Source organism: Crocodylus porosus, unplaced genomic scaffold, assembly GCF_001723895.1.
Source record: "Crocodylus porosus isolate Cpor-Errol unplaced genomic scaffold, CroPor_comp1, whole genome shotgun sequence".
NCBI lineage: Eukaryota > Metazoa > Chordata > Crocodylia > Crocodylidae > Crocodylus > Crocodylus porosus.
Genome location: NW_017728906.1, coordinates 87,865,887 through 87,885,154, shown reverse-complemented (window position 1 = coordinate 87,885,154; position 19,268 = coordinate 87,865,887). Strand labels below are relative to the sequence as shown.

The following is a 19,268-nucleotide window of genomic DNA, read 5'->3' as shown; positions in this document are numbered from 1 at the left end:
AGTCCATTCAATAAGCTTTAGTTCAAGTGGCCCCACCACCATTTTGAAGCACAGGGATGCTGATATATGAGACACTGTGGCACTTTAATTAGAGCGGCACTCTGAATGCATGTGCACAAATAGTGCCAGAAGAATATCTGTTCCTCTCCTATATGAAATCTATCTTATGTGACTCTTGTTGAGTTGCATAAGGCTGTTCTATACTGCATCTGTCACTGGTCTCAGGAGGATGGGGCTGAACATGCCCAACTCATGCCCTTCCTGCCTCAGTCTGCTGATACTCTCCTGATGTAGAGGCCCATCTTCAAAGCTGCTCTAGACTTGTTCCCAGCACTTTTTCTTGAGACTTAAGTCTCTAGTTGTTCTTAGAATGAGCTCTGGTATGAGGCTGAAGCAGCCCCACTGGTGAGTTTGTGACTTTCCATCACATCAGTGGAGCTGTGTGGGCAAGGTGCGGATAGACTGTGCTCAGTTCCATCTTTTTAAGACCTGCCACTGCCACAGTATAGAGAAGCTTTTAGTCTCCACCCTCTTCCCTTGACCAGGCTTCCCTATCATGGTTCACTTTCTCCATGGATTTTTATGCGATGGTGCTCCAGAGATAGTTGAGATTTTGTTTGGTACAGGCTGAGCACACTTAATCCATAGAGGACATCTCCTCTACATGCAAACCCACCAGAAGGTTGTCAACCCAATATGATGAAAAACTGACATGTACATAGGTTAGTAATTTTTCTGTCATTTTTGCAAAACTACCTTAAATGTATACAAAATTATACTGGCTACAATTAGTTGAGCAGTATTGTCTTGTACACATATATTTGTGTGGTATTTTTATTGCATATCTTACACCAAGCAGGTTAATTCCCACAAAGTATGGAAATAAGGGGAGAATTCTCTTTCCCTTTGTGTGTCCAAATGACTGATTTGTAGCTGAATAAGTGGCATTTTAGCAACCTATGAACACGTAGTGATTCTACTTCCCCTGCAGTGTGGATGTGTAAGTGTTAGCTTTTAGACTGAGCACGCACAGTAGGTTATTCATTGGTCAGGCACATGTGCAGCTGTGTGTAAGTGTCTCAGTTGTGAAAATGTAGCCAGAGAGAAACCCCCTATGAACAGTTTTTTGGTCTGAAAACAGTCAAGTAGACAGCTAGAAAACTTCAGACACATAAAGAGAAATAAAATTCTGCCCAAAGCGGGTAATTTTTTTCACAATAATCATTTAGATGAACCATAAAGGATGTAAAACAACAAAAAAAAACCAACCAAAAACCCCCCCAGTTTATTTATGGAAACTGTTTCAATACTGAACAACTGATTGTATCAGCTTTCATTAGGACATATTAAAATAATTTTACAACTAACATGTTTTGATTCTTGTGACCAAGATACAAAACCTTAGGCATCTAAAAATATAGCCTTACATTATTTTAATTTTTTTGCTGATAATCATTGCACAGTATGTGCGGGAGGGGGTTGTTTCTTTCTTTGTTGTTTAGTCCAGTCACATTTTCTTGTTTGCTTGCTTTTTTTAAAATCAGAAAAGACTTAAATGCACTTCCATAACAATGAACTATGGTAAGCATCGCATTTGAACAGATCCTGCATTAATTTAAATGGTGTAACTCCACTGAAGTCAGGGAAGCAAGGAAGACCCAAGTGAGAATCTGGCTCATTTCTCTCTGAGAACAAGATCAAATCTCTATTTATTGTCTCTGCTGGTTGGGTCCAATCTTGACAGTTTCAGGGCCTACCTACATGCTATACTGTGAGCTGCCATGTTAGTGCTAGAGTATGGAGCAGTCACATACTCAGGCCAACAGGGGCTTAGAGGACTGAAAGGTAAGAAATCACCCTTCCAATTCTCAGTTTCCCCCCACCCCTAGGACTCCTGCCACTGCTTACTTGTGGCTTCCCACACTGCTGCAGCAGCAGTGGGGGCCAAACAGACAAGTTAACAGATTAACTCTTGTCTTCTTTTCCCCCACTGCAAGACAGCATAGCAGCCACAACTATGCAGTGAGTGGGGATTTGGGGGGTGGGGTAGGGGGTGGTTCAGTGGGCCTAAATCAGGTCAGCAGGAGTGGGGTTGGGGTGAGGGTGGGGCCACTTGGGTACTTAGCTACTCTAGGCTGCACCTTACTGTAACATGAGCTGGGTAACAGATCAGAAATAATCCTACCTTAGATGGGTGTAACTTTGAGCTGCCTAACAAGTGCTTAAAACTAGTTACAGGTGTTAATGTGTAGACAATGCAGGTGTTGAGAGCTCCAGGAGCTGCCCAAAATTATTGTGTAACAATGCCCTCAGTCACTGGGATTTTTTTCTATAACTTTAAGATCATTTCCTCAATAGGTTAAAACTACAGATCTTGTAGTTTTATATTGTGTACTCCAGTATGAGGTGTTAGATATTTTAAACATTTGAATGGTACAACATTGTTGCTATGATTTTGTAAAAAATGGAAGTGTCTCTTATTTTCTCATTCTAAATCAAAAGAAGCTATTCATGTAAAACTATCTAAAATGTTAAAAGGATTCTTAAACTACAAATATTATTTGTGGATCTTTGTCTTTTTTCTTTCCCTCAGTCATGTGAATACAGTTTAGGAAAGGAACAGTACAATGAATCTGTTCTAAGTGATTCAGCCCAAGACAGGAAACTTTCCTACAAAGGAAGAAATAATAGTCAGTGGGTCAAATTCTTCTCTCTCCAAGAGTGGTGTAAATGTGACTAGCATCATTGATTTGGAATTATCTCAGAGGATGGCTTTGCCCTTAAGTTTTCCAGATTTCTTTAGGAAGTAATAGAAATGTCATCACTTGTTTTGTTAATATTAAATGCAATGCTCAAGTAGATTGAAACATTAAAGGGAGGCTTAGGTTTCAGTTTCCTCTGCACAATAATTTCAACTCATTTCTGAATTTCAATGGAATACATTTTTCAATTTGTTTCAAGTGAAATATACTGGACATTTCTCAGGTGCACGAATAATTCTTGTATAACTTTATTTTGCAATTACGAAGATTGATTTTTCATTAAGTGTTTTTTTTTCATTTAGAAAAGTTGTTTTGTGCGGTAAATGAAGTGCCAAAGCAGACAAATGTAACCAACATTAAGTTAGCCAATAGAATTCAACAAACTGTTCAGGTCATTAATATAATTTGTTTTGGCACAGTTACATTTCCTAGTGCTACTCTGAGTAGTTTGCTGGGCACATCAATTTGTTTTCAGCTATTGTGAAATTGGATATCCTGGCTTTCATCCAAAGCACCCTCTCAATTTGCATATCTTTGTTATCATTTCAGGTTCTCAGAACATACTGTGGACTATCACACCATCTGCACCAAGATCCTCACATCCAAACACAAATTAAAAATGAAACTGTAAAATTTGCAAGGAAACAATACAGACCTTTTATCTCATTCTCCCTCTGTTCATTTTCAAAAGAGAAACTTGCTTGTAGCCAAGCATAGCAAAAAAGGCTTTTATTAATTGGACTGGCATCAAGCATGCATACATAAAATTGTTTATTTTTTCCCTATAAAGGGGTTGCCTGACATAAAAGGGTCTTTGAAGATGACATTCAGATTTTGACATTTGCATGATATTGTATAAATATCAGAGGTAGGAGACTTTTTTGACAAACCAGATGGGTCAAAAAAAGCACTTCCATAGATAGATATTAGTCTTTACTTAAAGGATATTAGCTTCTCCACAAAGCTGTAAATTATTAGGCAGCAAAAACAAACACATTTTTCTCAAACCATGGTTTGTTTAATTCTTTTCAATCCAAGTAAGCTGGGCTTGGGAAAAATCTAAAATAATATCATTATTTTAGGGGGGGGGGGTTGTAATTCAATTAAGATCACAGAATATAATTGAATCTTCTCTTTTGAGTGCTACAGAGATTAAATCTTATTGCTGAATTTACTGCTTCTTGATGGAGCTAATCTCGATTTAAATGTGGACGATGAATGTTTTTTAAAATATGAAAGGGTATTTTAGGCCTTAGTATTCATTAGTATTCAAAATATGCAGAATGAGTTTCTTCTTTTTTACTTAGTTCCTGAATGAAGTCATATAGGAGCCAATGGCTACAGTTTTTATCCAGGAAAAAAATCCCCAGAAACATAACAAATGGAAGATTATTTAAAAAGGTGGGTTTGCTGAGTACTTTGGTATGTTTTACAAATGAAGGCAGAGAGAATCTCTTTCTTTTGATCATGTCAAGGAGTAACCTTTTCTGATCTGATTATATATACTGACTCTTACTTATCAACAATGGTCTAGCTTCTGTCAACAAGTAGCCCAAAAATGGTTAGTTTTGTTGAACAGGTTGGGGAGTGTGGGGGAATGACTTCCACATCATCTCAGGTGCTGCTGCTTTTGATTATGTGTCATCACTCTACTTGAGTAACTCCATACTGAGAGCCCAAAGTATAAAAATAAAATAAATAAATGAAAACCCACAAACTAACAACTCAGAATCTGTTGAGGTTTAAATGTGACACAGGCTTTCAAAATACATGAAAATGGGTGACTAAGAATACAAACCAAATTAGAGAAAAAGGCCAACTGTAACTTAGGATTCATTTCTTTTTCATGTTTGTTACCTCTTCCTCAACATCACTCTTCCTTACATCTCCCTTTGCAAAAGGATCTGGCCCGCAAACAGGCTTCCTATTAAGGTTCCTGCCCATATTCGCAATAGCTGAGAATCCCTCTCCTGTACACCCACACTCTTTCCCCGTGCCAGAAGCAAAGGAAAGCCAACCTAAAGCCCCCAACTAATATCCACCACAGAGACACAATTCTCTTATAGTTGCTTCTTGCCCTGAAGAGATTGTACTCTACATACCTAGATATTTCTCCTCCATTTTTTATATTTGTCCCATCATTTAACCCAGTCATCTAATATGTATTCATCACCTTCTTGCACATGGCCCTCCTGTAGTGCCAGAAGCACTCTTGAATATTCCCTTCCCCTTCACTCATACGTAAGAGTTCCATCTAGCCCATATCACCTTGAAGATATTCGTTAGCCTCCCCAGTGGCTCCCTCATATAATTTTCAGTTACATAGTTCACCCCAAAATTCCCTTTTTGTAATCCAAGTCTTCCTAAAAACTCTGAACAGCAACTGACTTTACAGTGCCATGCTTAATAGCACCCTTCCCTTTTGCACATTCTAACTTCACACCACACACCAAACCCATGAAAGACAGTTGGTTGAAGCCAGACAAAGCATAGGAGATGCTACCCTAGCTCCATACTTCTGACTCATCATCAGCCTTTCCTCTGTTAATGTTTTAAAAATGGAACCCATTATTACAATGAATTATTTTTCCCCGAAGTGTTAGAAGTCAAACAAAGAGTAACTCTGTGGCCTGATTTTTCTCCTCTGTGATTAGGACTGGTAGAAAATAAGTTCCTGCATTCACACATAGCTGCATATCAGTGCATGATAGAAATGATGTCCATATTCATGGAAAATGTGATATTCTTGTGAGCAGCAAATATATTTTTACAATTAAGAAAATAGAAATTACAGTCATTGATTTCTGGTGATGAAGGTAAATGCATCTGGTGGTCCACTCCTTCATTGTTCTGCAATGTCTGCTTTGTCTATTCAGAAATTTAATTTTTGTCAAAGTGTTTGTTACTGGTTTGTGAAAGAGGAACGGACCAGCCCCTCTTGCTTGTATGAAAATAGTTTTCATTCAAGGATCTTGAGGCTGCAGTTTGGAAACTGGTGGGCAGAAACACAGAATTGACTTCTTGGGAGGGTGAAAAGGGGAATTTAATGGCACTGAATGTACCTTAATGGCAATGAATGCATCTTAAGTACTGTGGAATTATAATTTATCCTAAGGAAGATATGAGACTGGTTGAAATCACCTCATGTTATTTCTTATGTAAGTACAAGTTGCACAACTTAAAGTAGACTGGGATTAATCAAAGTACTATAGACCACTGTTTCAGTACACTTTTGAGGTGTTTCATTCCTGATTAGAATTCTTTACCAATACTCCCTGATTTAACTTCCTCCTTTCCTTCCCTGAAAATACACTTGCTCTTTGATTGTGACCTGCTACTTTAAATGAACAGATCTCCATTAGAAGGTGGTGAAACCACATATCCTGGAAACATGCCAACTCAGGACATTATATCCTGCCTACCTAAATAACTCCTAAAGTTTCAGCTGGGGAAAAAAGAATTCTTCACTTCTGGTCCTAAACTGTTATGCAGGACCCAAGTCACCCATTCAGAGATAACCAAGATGGCTCAAATGATGAGTGTCAGATATCACATACTTGCAATAAATTGTCTATGAATAGTCGACAGGCCAAGAATTGTAGTGAATAATTTAGAGTATTGAATACATATAAGGAAATCATAAGCTGTTCACAGACAAGTCACAAACTGAAAAGGACACATTTTTAAAATTATGCCTTTCCTATAATTTTTTTCCCTCATTGTCATTTACCCTTTCCAGCCTTCCAGAAACCAGAAAAAAAAAGAGTTAGGACAACAGAATTGTATCCCATGTTCCTGATGTGAGGATCTTCAGAAAGAAGGGTTAAGTACAGCCTTGAAGCCTGAACCCAAAACATGTCATGTATGTTATGGGGGAAGTGAAAAGAGCTCATATTCAGCGGGACACATTGGGAGAAGAAGGAAGGTCTCTAATAAAACAGACCTAAAGCAGCTACCTAGCAACACTGTGTCAGAAAGAATCTGCCAAAAATAACCCCCTGTCTATGCCAGCTGCAGGATGGTGCTACTTATTACTTCAGTTTATTTTGCTTTTTCCCCAGTGTCTGATTCACAGGAGGGATCAGCCTATGCCCACCATCTTGTAGTAGTGTTGCTCCCTTAGCCCATGTGCTTAGAGGCTTGTTCCGATGGTCCAGGCCAAACACTGAAGCAAAACAGTGTACAGCTACACATAATGAATCTATTGTTTATATATATGAAAAAGGGAAACTCCCTTACCCCTCCCATGCATTTACATACAGACAAAGCAGAATCTGGGGCTCAGTTGTAAATTCTTCAGTGCAGGTACCGTTTCTTCACATATTATGGAGCCTGATCTTATTGAAGATAATGACAAATTTCAACTGATTATAATGAGGAGAGACCAGTCTGTAAGTCTGTAAAGTGCCATGAACACCTATGGTGCTACATAAGTACATAAATAATAATAGTGATTAATGTGGCTCAGCTTCCTGATCTGAAAAAGATTAATTAGTTAAGGAGGATTAATTAGATATTGTTAGCACAGTGCTTTGAAGATGTAAAATGCTATATATATAAGTGCTAAGTACTATTGCATTGTGTTTTTCATGTTCTTTGTACTATACTTAGCAATTTACAAGTTCTAAAATTTCTATTGCTGGGATATTTGTGAAATTGAATGTGTCTATCTTTTGGACCCATGAGTCCATATACTCATGTTTGCATACAGTTTAACATTAAAGCCTTACATAAACAGCCCTGCTTTCAGTTTATAATTGTTGAAACCACCAGGGTCACATTGGCAAGAAAAAAGTGTATAGACTTCATGGTTGTGAACATCTGGTGTATAGTTTTACATAAATAAATAGTACTTTGATGGAACTTAAACTTATACAAATTAAACAAAATGGTGCTAAAGAGGATTCCCAAAGGGAGAAAAGTGGGTTTTGAGTTCCTGGAGGTTTTTGAAAATCCCAGGTGCGGCTCCAGTAAGTAGCCAATCATACCCTTGGATAATCTGCATGAAAGGCACATTTTCTGTTATTTACATGAGACTTACTACATTGAAATACATGAGACTCTTAAGTTAAAAGAGACCTAAAACATTCTGCAGCAACACAGCTTGTAAAGTGCTGTTGGTTTTGGCCATATATTTGTTCTACAAGACAAAGATAATAATATACAGCTAATTATATGATAGTTGTAGTAGTGAAACTAAGACTTTGGCAAAAAGCACTGTAAAATATGAATTAATCTTCATAACAAGACTTTAAGAAATGTAATATTATCATCTCCCATTTTACAATTGAAGAAAATACGGCAAAAAAGGCTAAGAGATTGGTAAAAAGCAACACTGCAAGTTAATGCAAGAACTCAGGAGGTCCAGCCTCCGCAGTCTGATCTCAGATCACTAGATTATATATTTTCCCAAACCTGCCAACTTGCTATCTTTGGGGATGTGGGAAGATAATGCAGCAGAGATACAGGTATATATCTTTGAGTCACTGCTGCCTGATTTAAATAAAAAGTCAGCATAAAACAAAGTTCTTCAGCATTACAACAGCCAGCAGAAGTTTTAACTAGGCACCAGTGATGTATCAGGCAGTACAGTCAACATTTACTAATTTACAATAGAGCAGAAGCAAGTGGTAATGCAAGGTCAGTGTATGCAATGGCACATTTCCCATTTAACAATCTAGGAATGCCATGTCACGGTTAAGTCTTTATGCTGCTGAGATGGAGGTGGCATCCTGAGATGTCCTGTTATTATAATGGGGATTAAGATAGCATTGATCCTACGTTGCACTAAAACAAAGGATGAAAACCAGCAAGAGGGCATCCTTTCTTGGCATGTCTGCTCTATAACAGCAGGGTGTTCTGGTCAGGACATTCCCACTACAGCTTGCCCGCATCATCCAAACTCCAAAGTGTGCCAGTGAGGCATCTCTGTGGTGTCCCTCTAGAGCCATTCTTGAGATCTCAGTTTTGGCCTACTTAAGAACATTCACCGGGAAAGATCTTGGAGTAGTTTCATTGTGTATGGAGCCTGAAGGAGCGTGTTGCTGCCATTTTGTCAAGCCACATCTTTTTATTTAAAGTGGGGAAAAGGAATGGATTTTCACATTTTGTTCAGATGGTTCAAATATCCCATGAAGAATAGTTATAAGGGTTTGTATGACATGCAAAACAAATTGAATGAAATTACAATGCAGAGTTGCCTGAAAACTGTTTTCTTAAATCTTGATCAGGGCTAATTCTGAGTTCTGTTCTATTCCACAATGTCAGCGGAGTGATACTTTTACTTGTTTAAGGAGAGATGAGTGGTGTTACATGAACAAGTAGCTTTTCTTAGAACATACTTCCAGAAAAGGAACAGGGTAGGAGGGTTTTTTCCTTAAGATTCTATTGTCCTTACACAATTGGGCCACTCTCTTTTTTGGCTTTTTCACTCCATCGCCCCAGCACAATAGAGGCTGGCCCTCTTCTTCCAGGAGTAGATGCAGTAAGAATTCAAACTGCCAAGGGAAATGCTGGATTCCCCATCTCTTCATTTCTTCAAATCAAGGTGAATGTTTTACAGGAAGATACAATTTACACAAAAATAATGGCTCAAAGCAAATTTTGCTAAGTAAAATTCTATGGCCTCTTTAGGCAAGAGACCATACATGCAACAGAATTCTAATTCATTGTATGAGCAGAAGTAGCAGGCTTCTTGTCATGTAAGAAGCATTTTTGGCACCTGCACACAGTTCATGATTCTATTACTCATGTAATGTAGTTGTGTAAGTATCCATGTGGCTTCTGGGTAGGCTATGCACTGGCCAGGCAGGTATGTGGTTCATGCCAGGTTGTACATAACTCACACAATTCTGGCTGGCAAGAACTCAGAGCAGCCCCAGCCCCTCTTAATTTAGGTCCACTACCTGAGTGGTTAGGGTACTAAGTCCTATGATCTTCATCTAGTGTATTCTTGAATTTAGCTTCCCAGCAGAATACTCTAACCACTAAACGATGGGTTCAGTATTGTTCAGTGCTTTCTCCATACTTTCAATTGAAGGTGGTTATGACCAGCTACAACACAGGCCAGAAGGAACAAGCTATTCTTCCCTCTCAGATGCAAGTATTTTGCCCATATTTATTGCCTTACTATGTTGTTTCTATCCTAAGACCACAAAAAAGTAGGGCCGGAAGGGATCTCCAAAGGTCTTCTAGTCCAGCCTCATGCTCAAGGCAGGATCATCCATAATTAAACCATCCCAGTCAACTGTCTGTTCAACCTGACCTTCAAAATTTCCAGGGATGGAGATTCCCACAACTTCTGTTGGTAACCTGTTCCAATACTTGACCAGCCTTATAGTCAGAAATTCCTCCTAATTTTCAACCTAAATTTCTTATGCTGCATTTTAAGACCATTGTTCATCTGGTTGATTGTGGATCATTTTTCAGACTACCCAGGTCATTCTGGATCCTCCCCTTACCCAGATGTATTAGGGTGACAAGTACAATATTTGAAATGTGTGCATTCCTGCAACTCCACCTAACTCAGTGTCATCCACATATTTGTTCAGCATGCACTCAATCCTACCATCCAAAACCTTAACAAAGATGATGAATGATATCAGACCCAAGACAGACCCCTGGGGAACCCAGCTTGATGCCTCCTCCCAACCAGGCATTAGCCCATTAAACACAATGATCCAACCAGTTATTTATTCACCTCATAGTACTTTCATCAAATCTGTATTTCCTTTGCTTATTAATGAAAAGATCATGGGAAACAGTGTCAAAAGTCTTGCTAAATTCCACTTATATCATATCCACTTCTCTCTCCCTGTCCTCAGGGCCTGTCACCTTGTCATAGAAAGAAATCAGCTTGATCAGGCATGACTTTCTACTACTATCATTTGGAGAAATTGTTATTAGTCAGGTGTTTCTTTGGTGTTCTCATTAAGATTTATAAAAAAAATTAGGACAGAAAGTCCTATTTCCTTAAACAAAGCAGAAACACAAAACTAGAAGTTTGTTTGATCAAATATCCAAGTCTGCTTTTACATGGAGTACTGTGCTCTGTACTGCAGCTCCATCTCTCAGCTTCTTCCTAGAGCTGAGGACTCTCTCTCTCTCTCTCTCTCTCTCTCTCTCCCGCCCACACACACACTCTCTCTCTCACATATACCCACACATGCCCACACACAAACACACACACAGGGCACGTCTACATGTGTTTTACTGTGGAGTAGACTAATTTTTTGTGCAGGAAAGCATCACTGACCATGTCTACACAAGACATTGACTGCACAATAGCCTGTGACTACTGCCCAGTAGCACTGCATAGCAGAAACCATCACAGGATGCTATTGCACAGTATTCTCAGACTATTGCACAGTCAGCATCATGAAAAAGCCATTTATTTCTTGTTTATACATGTATTAAATGACTGTGCGATAACGACTGCATAATCAGCATCTTGTGTAGACATGGCCACTGTCTGCACCACCATTAGGCCACAGTAGACTAATTTACTCCACCATAGGATATTCCTATCAGACACAAGTACAATTTGATGGCAGAGTAGACTAGTGCAATTAAATGGACGTGTAGACAGTAACACTCGGATTAGTGTACTCTGATACATACTGCACCAGAGATTGTTCAGTCATATTAACTGCATGCATAGACGCAGCCACAGAGTAACTAATCAATCCCCAGGCCTCTGCACCTGTAATCATTTCATAAGGAAACCCCTCAGTCCATAGGAATGACCTTATATTGGTCCTACCCTGTGACCCAGTGCTTCAGGTAATTGTTTCTATAGCTCCAACTTTATAATTCCACAAAATACTTAATTACTCCTGCCATTTATCCAGAATGAAGGGTGTTTACATACCAATATCTGTGATCGTTCACAAATCAAAAATTGCCTTTAGGACAGAAATTAACAATGTCCAACATAACATTACAGTATTCAAACCTGTAGTCTAGTAGTTGACCTGCTTGTAGTCTGACCTGATGATAAATTCTGTGGTACTTCTATGATACTAATGCTTAATCTTATAATTTTAAATGGAAATGATAGAATTTTCCTTATGGAATAGTAGAAATCTTGTAGAAAAATGCAGATAAACACTACAACCCAGAAACCTTTTTGAACTAGGTCCTGATGTGAAAATGTTAGCCTACTACTTCTCTTTTGCCAGCCCCTAAATTTACACACTTTGCCTTTGTCACAATTCAACAAATTATGCTGCAAACTTTTCAAATATTATACTTGCCACCCTAATGCATGTCACAGCCCCCTGAAACTGTTGTATTTTGCCCATTGGTAGTTTTATGACATACTTTTGGTGTTAACAATCAATGAAAAGAGAATAAATGCACCAATATATTTTATATAAGTTGGAGATGAGCTGGTTAAAGTTTCCCCACCTGCTTCTGACAGCTCTGTGAAAACTGTTAGCATAAACCAGAAGTTTTGGGGTTATAGTAAGAGACATGTGATAAGCAGTTACATTGTAAGAGCCAGGGGAATACTGTCTTCTGTTAGAAGAGAATCAAAGAAATGCCTTTTTCTCCTAGAAGCACAAATCTGTAGTTCCTTTCTCTAACTGATTATAATCCAATCCCAGTATTTGCGGGTTCTGACAATGTACTCTGCACCCTATAAGTTCAACGGCTCCAGGATGTCAATAATTACCTCCTCTTCATCTTCTCACCTTTCACATAATAGACAATCATTCTCAGGAACAGTTTCATGCTACTATGGTTGTTTTTGTTGTTCTCAGCTGGACTACTAACGTTGAGAACATTGACACTGTCTCTCTCTCAAAGCTTAGTGTACAAGTTAACCATATTGTTAAATGCAATTGCTGTTCTTAACCTTCCTTAATTGAGGGGCATCTATTTCAGTAATTACCTTTTTAAAAACATAATTTCATCACATCTATTATTTCAGCAGTTATTTCAGTGCTTTGTGTTCCATTTTTACTTTGAGTTACCTTCTGGACCTCCATCTGTCAATAGAAACATGTTGCAAATAATACTTATCCATTCAAATTTGCTAGTTTTCTGATATGCATCTTCTCTAGCATTTCAGTGTCCACCTAGCATTCCTTGCTTTTAATATTTTACATTTCATCATACAATTCATTTATGCACATCTCACCATAGATTTGTGTTGAAGCATTCATGGCTTCAACACCTTAATAAACAAATTGGGGTGGCCAAAGAGTAATTCAGCCATGGTCTTAATGAAATGCGCTTTGGTTTCAAAGATGCACAAAGAAATAATTTTGTATTTCACTGCTTAGTCATTGAGGGTTCGGTTTTACTTTTCACCTTTACACTGGCTTAGCTCTTTTACTTGGCATGAGAGTTAGTAGAAGCAAAGTTAAACAGCATTCAGTTCAAGGCGGCCTGGGGAAAAAAAGAGCCCTAGGTACACTGTGCTTGTTTATTCCTCTGCATCTAGATCTAGTCAGTGTTTGGGGAAGCAATCCTATTTATCTGCTTTGTGTCCAGGCAGCTCAGTGCATGTGCTGACCCTTACTGATTTCTACAAAAAATAGTAATCAGGGATCCTGGTTTTCTCTGATTTAAAAATCCCCAATTTTGGGGGTTAAAAAAGTGGCTTCAAATCCACATTTTTCCGTGATTAAAATGAAATGCCACTAATATGTAGATATATCTATATCTCTCTCTATAGATACAGATATATGCCTGGGGAGCACATGCTGAATGTTGTAACAAGATGACATGAACAGAATGAAAAGAAGTATTATACTTAGGTTTTCTGGAGTAGCTGCTTTGGAAGGGGTAAGGGTGATGCCCTTTCACCATGTTCCCAAGTAGTTATTACCTTAGAGGCAGATTTGAACCCTTAGAAGTAATGTAACAAAGGGTAGGTGACTGTGGCACTAGCTAACTTAAAGGGGGCTTCAGAATGGCTGTCCCCTAGGGAATCTGTGCCCTTGCCCCCACCTTGCTTTCTGGCAGGGTTTTGCCCCAGGTGCAAAACTTGTTAGTTACAGCAATCTCATTACAACATTCAGTGTGTGCTTCCCTAGGCACCTGCCCATCTTTGCTGATACAACCAAGGGAGAGCCTGATCCCTACTTGAATATCAGCAGATAAGCCGGCCCCCACTCTGAACAATAAGCTGTAGTTGTACTCCATAAGTATACCTGTGCCTGCCTGTTGGTGTTCATGCCATTGTTTGTTCATTCTTCTCTTCCCATACCTGCACAGAGGAAAGTAACAATCTAGTGAAATAACCCTTGCAACACTTCTACGTAGTAGATTAATATTATTATTATTGTTTTACAGATGAAGACTGAGAGACAAGATAAATGACTTGCCAAAGGGCTCAGAGAAGATCGTAATTTTCTTTTTCTGTCCAGAAACTGAGGATAGGGGATTTAGTTGTCAAATATCCAAGTGGATTGTATAGAACATCCACAAACGAAACCACCTACTTCACAGTCATCTCAATAAGCACACATACATCTGTTACATTTAGCAGAAGTTTGCAAAATTCACACTAATGACAGTGGGACAAATTACAGATTTTGCAAATGAGCAGCTGGGAGTCAAATGGCACTGAGTTATATTTTAGCCATGTGTATGTGAACAGTTAGGGTCAAGTTTAATTATTAAAGTAACATGTCACATTGTGTTAATCAAGTTCATGTAACATAGTTTGTACCAGTAATGAAGCTTTAGTAATATGAAGTGAAATTCTGGCCTGAATGAAAATAATGGCAAAGTGCCTATCACTTTAATGAGATTTCACCCATTGATCTTTACTGAGAAGTGGTGGGAAGTACACATTTTTGCGTTGATTATTAAATCCATGGATTGGTTAGGTCCTCAGTATTTCTCTTCATTTTTTTAACATAAGCTTCATAAGTAGTTCAAAAGCAAGCATTTCCATGTTCATAGCTTACCAAAAATAAAATATAATGAGGGGGGCTCTGTCTCCCCTCATGCAGTCTCCATGTCTTATATTTCATCTGTGGGAAAGTCATCTGAACTGCCAAACACTGTATGTAGGTGGCTAGCCAGGCAGTATAGGAGATACAGAAATTTAGTCAGCTCATCTTTACTTATAGGAATAGGAAAAACTGGGCTTGACGCAACCCATTGCTGAGTAAATATGGAAGCCATTCTCATACTTTGTCGGTTCTAATAACAGGTTTTCCCCAGCAGAGATTTTTTTCCTACTAAAATAATAAGGTCTCAAGAGATAACAAAGAATAGGCTGTTCCTTGTTTACATTGTCATGTAGGTTCCAGAATGAGTGTATGAATTTCAGTGGTTTCCTGTACAATAAAATACTTTGTGTGCCCATATCCCCTTAAGATTTAAGACCCTATTTCAAATTGTTAAATTGCCCAGGAAGGTGATACCACATATAGGGACTTTAATTCTCTTTATAATGAAGAAGTGGAACTAGTGTATTTAATTTTGGAATCATATTTTAGCAAAAGCAACAAGGTTTCTATTGACCCACTGGATTCTTGTCATATCTAATTTACTGAAGCAGAGTTTTGTAAAAGCAAACATATATAAATGCATAAGTTTCATCCATAATTGGGAAGCATAGATAAAAATAATTTGACACTGAAATTTACACTTAAGAAGTGGTGAACTTCATTGCAATCAATTTTTCATTATGTTGTTGAAATCAATATCTACAAATAAGATATAAAAACTGTATTATTGATGTGGCACATGTCAGTATAAAATGTGCAATTTTCTATAGCATTTTAGTAGTGGAAAATTGTATTACAATTTCCAACATTATACATATTGGTCTGTAGAGAATGCTTATTAAAATCAATGTACAGTAAGTTACACTTGGGGATATTTTACAAAATAGAAAAAGGTCAGAGCATTTATGAAGGTAAAAAGAAGTTGAGTAAGTACTGTTTTTGAATGCATGTTTTGGTTGGAGACTGGATGACTCAAGAGAATAGTAATGGAATAAATGGCTTTTCACCTCTTGGTCACTAGTCCAAATATAGGCCAGGCTGGTTGTGATGCAGGTCTGTATTACACCAAGAGATGATGATGTTTATCTGGGACTTCTATTGACTGGAGTATGATGCTCTACTAACTGTGGATATAGCTACATATTAATGAACTGGGAATGCAAACAGGCCACCCTTCCTCAAGCTACTTCTACCTTTAGCAAAGATAGTATCCATTGTTAGCCACTGTTGCTCCTACTACTATGCATCACAAGGCACCCATCGGGAACCTAATGCTTCTGAAATTTCATTCCTTCCTGCTTGTGCAAAGTGTAGTTCTGGCTGATAGCCAAGGGGCATTGAGGACTTATAAGATAGACAAGGCTTTCCTTAGAGTATGCTGTACAACTGGTACGCTGAAAGTGATATGAGAATTGAAATGAGGACTCTGCTACTGTCTGCCCTTCCTCCAAGCTGGAGACTACCTATACCCATTTTCTTCTGTCTGACCAAGAGGTCACCATTTCAGGCATTCCTAAATCCCCTCCCTAAAATGAGTCCATGGAAGGCATGAAATAGATGCCAAGGAATGAAATATAAGAATTATGACAACTGTTTTTTTTATGGAAGCCTCAGGTTGCACCAAACCTCAAATAAGTTTAAAAGCATGATTTCCCTAGCAATCAGCTTTCATTTTCATTGAAAATGCTTGGCATTTTATGGTGAAGCCTCCACTGTGATTGGGAATGTTTTTGCAAATGTGTGCTTCCCATCTTGTTATGTCTTTTCCCTCATAAGCATAGTTTGGGTACATATTTTAGGAACCTATCTCAGAGGTGAATTAAGCACAAAATAAGTGATTTCAAATAGCTTCCAAGGTGGGCTAGTTCTTTGTTCTAGTTTCTCATAGTTGATACTCAAAATCTTCTTTAGCCAAATCATTCCAGTTTGATGTCTGTTTCCATATAAAACTGTAGTTGTGTAGGGACTTGATGTGGGATGGCTATTTCCAACCTTCAGCAGCAGTTGTGTACAGAAACCACAGTCCTCATGATCAGTTTGAACTCTAAACTGTATACTGTATTTGCATGAAAATACTATGCACAGAGTAGAGATACTCCTTAATATTAACATTGATACATCTGGTTTTTAAAATGTCACTGTATTGACCCGTTTAGAGAATTTGGATAGAAATTTGTTGGATCCTATTCCTAACAATGCGTTTGAAAACATTGTCCTTGTTTATTGATTGAGGAACTAATGTGAACATTCAAAACAAAGCATAGATTGACATGATGGTAATTTCCATTAGAAGTCTGATGATTTGTTTAGATGTGCCACTGCAAATGTTAAAAAAAACAGTTCACAACAGTTCAGCAAAAACTTTACTAAAGCATTTGATTATGCACCTGATAAAGTGCTTGACATTTCCAACAGTAAACTTACACCTAGAATGATAACAAGCCTCTCTTATATTCCTTTGTCTTTCCACAGGTTTCAGAAAGTTTCAGAACTTGACATACTGGACAAATTGTCCAAAACTCAATCTAACGAGATTAATTAAAGAGGAGTGCAAACCTTACACTTAGAACAATCCCATAAACAAATACAGATTTGCAAATGGACAGCTAGGTTACAGTACTACAGAAAAGGATTGGGGGGTGTAGTGGATTGCAAGGTGCACATAAACTATCAGTGTGCTCTTATCGCAAAAAAATGCCAATAGCAGGCCAGGGAAAGTGATTCCTCCGCTCTGTTCAGCAGTAGTGAGATCACTATCCAGTTTGGGCACCACACATTAGGAAAGACATAGATCCACTGGAAAAAGTTCAGAGGAAGAGTAAGAAAGTTTAGAGGTTTAGTAAACATCACCTATGAGAAAAAGTTGGAAGAACTGGAATTATTTAGTGACGTTAATAGTGAATCATCTGCATAAAGCAAGGCATGGATAGAATCAGAAACAATTGTGATTTCATGGAATTGATATCCTGCTAGCCCATGTTTTAGATCATTAGAGAAGGTAGTGAAGCTACTATTTGAACACTATTTGATAATAAGCAATGATTAGCTGTAGAAGAGCTTTGTTCATTGAAGTTACTGCCAGTTCCTTCCACAATTTTAATAGTTCTGTGGAATCAAAGGCTCCCTTAAAATCTACAAAAGCTACATATAAATGATTTTGCCTTTTCACATATTTGATGCCAGATAATAAGCAGTGGTCCAAATGAGAAATGTCTTCTCTGAAACCAGCCTGCTCTTGTCAGAGAACATTGTTTTCAGTGATACATGTTTGTAGATGAAAAAGTCTCTCCCAAATATTCTGGCTGGAATACACATACAACTAATGGGATGATATGCTGCAGGATCTCTCTTGTTAGCATTTTAAAAGGTTGAGACTATTATATTTTCATTCCAATATTTAGAATAAATGCTTTCTAAAATAATTATTTTAATTTTTGGTCAAAATTGGAGACCACTAATCTTAAAATATATTTATTCTAGAGAAGAAATGATTGAGGGAGGGATTTGATAACAGTTTTCAAAAACCTGAAGGTTGTTATAAAGAAGATGGTGATAGAATTATTCTCTGTGACTGCAGGGGACAGGACTCAAAGTAATGATCTTAAATTGCAAAAAAAGAAATCAAAGTGGATATTAGGAAATATTTTTAACTATGAAGACAGTTAAGCAATGGAAGATATTACCAAGCTAGGATTTAGAATTTCCATCCTTGTAAGCTTTAAGAGCAGGATGTACAAATACTGGTTTTGGATGGTTTAGATGGGGATAATCCTGTTTGAAGCAGTGGGTTGATTTAGATGACCTCTTGAGGTTCATACCAGCTATATTTTTCTATGAGTCTCACTTTTCTTCTTCTTCATTTCTTTATCTGCCTCCAGTTCCTAACATCATATACTTTTTCCAAAGTCCTTGGCTTCTAAACATTTTCATGCTTTCCTCTGCTCTCTTTCCCTCATAAAAAGTTTCTCCTTTCTATCTAATGGAAACTTGTAGTGTTTCTGTTTGACAAGACAAACTGCTCACCTGGATGACTGAGGAACATGTGTCTATGCTTACGGCATGAGGTGGCACTGTACTGACTCTTTCAGTTGCACACCATAGACGGGAAGCTGGTCCTACTGGAGTGAACCCGAGCTGTGTCACTGATTTCAAGTGGCAGGATTTTACCCCATGCACTAATTAGTTTGACCTTGCTTGCCCATGCAGTTTGGGTCATACCCAACCATTTTCTGTTATATTAGGTGATAATTCTTAATGCCAGCCACTTGAATATCAAAGTATAATCAGATTTCTAGGAATGAAAGTGCAGCTAACCTCAGATTTCTGTTCTCCCTCTCCAGGATACTTTCATAATGACCTCTACCTCAAGAGATAGGGGGGAAATGATTCAAAGTAACAGTTAATCAGGTAAGTGTTTCATTATTTAACTTTAAGTAAGCTTTAGAGGTGAACTTTTATATTTAACTAACGATTCCTTAAATATTGCTTTCCCTTTTTAAAGTAATTGGATCTGAAGTTTCCTGGATTTACCTAA

At 38.0% G+C, this 19,268-nt stretch overlaps 1 long non-coding RNA gene across 2 annotated transcripts in view; it reads right to left on the bottom strand.

The window, feature by feature from the left end:
* Positions 1 to 14,001, bottom strand: part of LOC109306242 — a 33,185-nt gene extending 19,184 nt beyond the window's left edge. For both annotated transcript variants that reach the window (XR_002099900.1, XR_002099901.1), the window contains exons 1-2: positions 13,925 to 14,001; positions 12,658 to 12,754 (exon numbers count right to left, since the gene is read on the bottom strand). This is a non-coding gene — a long non-coding RNA (uncharacterized LOC109306242). The remainder of the gene's footprint in view (positions 1 to 12,657; positions 12,755 to 13,924) is intronic.
* Positions 14,002 to 19,268: the final 5,267 nt, after the last annotated feature.